Genomic DNA, 4,063 nt, shown 5'->3' with positions numbered 1-4,063 from the left:
TGTCCTCCAAAACTGTGTTTCACCAAACAAACAAACAAAAATTATGTTGTGGTAGCATGTCTTGAGCTCACTGCTGATGAAAACTGAATGCCCAGCTTGGGCTATAATTGGAAGGAGTATACCTTTAATTTGAGCTGATCGTTGTGTCTTGTTTTGAGTGTGTTGATCTAAATCTTGTGCCATAAATACTTGAGTAAGAAGGTTTTTTTCTTATTGTTGTCAATTGCTCTGCAGTTCCATCTTACACTGTATGGGCATGCCTCAGTGTGGCAATGGCATCAGAGGACAGACAATTGTCCATGAACTTCTAACTGTGCAGGTCAGGCAGCAAATAGCCGGGCAAGTTTTAACCCGACATCCTGACAGCCTGTCTCGAGTGGGTTGCCAGGTTTATCCCTCTTCTAGTGAAGTGCTACAGCCAGGGTCACTGCAGAGTGAAATCCAACACAGTTGACATGGTAGGCTTCCTCTTTCCAAAGCAAGGGGAGGGTGGGTGAGAGAAGGTGCAGGCTAGGGGAAGAGGGGGTTGAGGGAAAATGTTGGGGTATGAAGAAGGTAGGGATCGATTGAACATACATTGCCGTGACTTAACACAGGAAAGGCCTGTGGGTCTGAAAAGGTTTACTCCTCTTCTGGTCAGATCACTGTGGTATCAAAAAAGCTGTTTGTGAGGTTTTATTTTCCTGCCTGGGGGCCTGTGATCAGCAGCCATTTGAGGACAGACGAGGGGAGCAAATATTTTCTTGTGGTCTAAATTGGTCATTTTCCATTAGCTGTAAGAGTTCTGAGATCTGTTTTAACTTAAATGAATTGTCTTTGTGTGATAACACAGTTTTATTTGAAGAGTACATTTCACAGGTCTCCTGCAAACTGTCACTTAGACCTAGATGGTGGGTAAAAGGACTCCTTTTTTACTTATAACACGTGCACCCTGTTTCTCAACATCATTACCATGGTCAGCTTCTATTAAATTACATTACAGAGTCACTAAGAGCTTCCAATGACTCCCACACAGAGACACGTTCACGCATACATATTGATCTTGAGATCACCATTGGATTATGAAAAATGTCCAACAGCCTTAATGATATTCCAGCCAAGATGGACTATAATACATAATACAAGGTGAAGTATGGGCAGTGGAAACTAGTGGCAAATGTTGTCTGTAAGCTTTTGCCATTATATTGGAAATGTGTTTTTTCCACAATGAAAAAGGCTACATCTTTAGTAAAGGACTGGAGTTACCAGATGTACTGCACAGTACTGTGAGTTCATAATCGGTGTCAGTTAGCATGCAAGTCAATCAAAAACACACACTGACAATCATCCTTAAGGAGAACAGGTCTGCCTTATCTGACAGGAAATCACAGAGAAATCCGCACAATTCACCAATGAAAATTGCATTTGATTGAGAAACGTTGACTGGCAGTTTGAAATGCATTTCAATGTTTCTGCTGTTTTTAGTAGTTAAACACTTTGTTTTATGGAGCTACTTTAGATTTTGCTTCTCGCTAACAAGATAAAGAATGTGTTGTGCACTGCTAACAATGATACATTGCATTGTATTGTCAAAAGTCTTCATTACTTCCTTTGTTGCACAGGTTAGTGACCACAGAGAGTTTGGTTTGACTCAATTTGACCTTGACACCATTCTCTGTTCAGCCTTCTCTTCTAATAAGCTCCCACAGTGAAACAGAGGCCATTGTTACCAGATGTATGTGTGTATGTTTGTCTAGCCATGTGAAAATGGGAGTGTGCCCACATATATGTATCTGCATTCCTGTACCTGTATGTAGGTGTGTGTGTGCTAATGCAGACTAGAAGTTAGTTACATGATGCTGCCTCACAGTGAGTCCTATTATTCTGAACATGACTGGGGGGGCACATTACTCATGACGTTGGCAAAAATCCAAGAGTCTCAGCCCTCCCTTCATTATCACTGCCGTTATTGCAGCCTTCACTTAATGACAAATTGAGCTCAGACTTCAGCGAGGATTTTAAAACAGTGCACTCATGCAGCCTCATCATTTCGATCCTTCTTGGCCCTGCTGGCAGAGAGCAAGGCTTAGAAACAATTTCTTCCAAAGGCGAATATGGACTTGTGGTTGTACTTCGTCCTGTACTTAAATTAGAATGAAATATACATTCAACTTAAAATATTTTGCACGACCATACAGACAATAGTTTGGGGTAAGCACATGACATGGCAGTTCCAGGAGTTTTTCATAACGCACTCATGTCTGCTGGTCTAGGTTCAGCTTGTATGTGGCTTAAGAGTGCAGAGTTCAAATATAAATTTAGAAATATATTTTATTGTAAGAGCACCCCAGCACATCCCAATTGAATTGAAAATGTTCTAAAGTTGAAGGTGTCGAAATGAATGCCACTTATCTATCGCTGCAGATAAATTAACATGATAGAAAAACCACTAGAAAAGCAACATGCTGTTTATAAACATTCTGTGATGACCTTAATGTTAAAGAGAAGCGCCAGTAAGCATTAGACATGTCTGGGATGAATTTCTCTGGCCTGGAAATTGATTCCCAATCAAATGTGCATTACCTTGCAGACACACTCCCACATATAGACAGTTGGGCCTGATAGATATGGATCAGAATTGCATATTTACATTTTATTTTCATTAGATACCTATCTTCCATTTGTCCACTGAGTGAGTGGATAGCAGGGGTCCTGCCATGATTTTATGATTGGCCCCTCCCCTGCTTGGTGGGTTGCTGATGTGGCAGTCAATAGTTAATGGCCTTGTCCAGTCCCCTTTGAGAGATCTCCACAACATACATTATTGACACTATAAATAGAGCTGTCCCACACCCCTGTGGTTGTCGATAATAACTCTTAATGGGTTGAGAGGGGTCCTACATGGCATTTAAACTATGCACTGTCTTACAAAACAATTTTAGTGCTGAATGGGTTCAACATTGACATTAACTTACATTAATGTTACACGAAATACCATGTGACTACATGCAATACTCTACCTATAGTTACAACATTTTGCTACATAGAAACTGCTTTGTTTTTTAACTTTAAATTAGGGTTACGTAAACATGAAACTACAATGCTGTTACTATAGATATTTCTATGTAGTACATGTAGTTCATTGGACCTTAATGTAAAGTGTTGCCGGTTTATCTAAAACAATAATGAGTGCTTCGAGTTCTCCCTACTTGTACACACCCGCGCAAACACACACATGCATGCGCACAACAAGGCCAACCCTCTCTACAACTCACATAACGTTCATCTGGCTCACAGTTAATGAGAAACTGTTACAGGGCGGTGTCAGGGGAAAAAAAGTAATTTGGATCCAATCAATTTTCAATGAGTATTCTGAGCTGGTATTTACTACTTTACACTGTGGTCTGATACATTGTGTATTTACCTGCGCATGTCTTGTACATGTTTATAAAGAATATCTTAGTTGGTTAGACAACTATGGGCAGAGACCTCAGTCATATTAAATAAATATGAAGTATACATATACTTAAGACATCTGTTCGGGTCTTTTAGGATTGGGGTATTAGGCAGGAGACACTGATGTATGTAGATCATTTGTTGTGATTATTTAATGTAAAAGAAATAGGTTAAAATATGTCAAATTCACTAGCAGTATTAAGTCAAATATGAAAATGTTCACTCTCGGGTGGTAATTTTAGACAATACCATTCTTCTTTGGGAGTGCAAGGCTAAAATATGAGCCAATATGAGTGCCTTAAATGACGGCTTTTATAATTCACCCGATCCTGCCAAATTCTGTGAGTTAAGAAAAGGGTTATGGGATTCATTTAAATGATGGCTATTGATTGAGGCAATAGACCTTCAAACTGTCTGGAGGGAATTCAACTGTAGAATGTGACCGAAATTCCCGATGAGTTTTCTAAATCAAGATTTAAATGGAGGAACAGAAAACCAAAGAAGCATCTTTGGTGTAGTCCCAACTTCCCAGTTGGATGCTGTTAGTGGCATGCAGAGGCTTACACTAGGCGTTTGCAAATTGCTAATATGCTTTTATAAACAGATGGGTGAAAGACCTGTACTTGTC

This window comes from Osmerus eperlanus, chromosome 9, assembly GCF_963692335.1.
Source record: "Osmerus eperlanus chromosome 9, fOsmEpe2.1, whole genome shotgun sequence".
In the NCBI taxonomy this organism is placed as follows: Eukaryota; Metazoa; Chordata; class Actinopteri; order Osmeriformes; family Osmeridae; genus Osmerus; species Osmerus eperlanus.
This window is presented reverse-complemented; position numbering follows the sequence as displayed.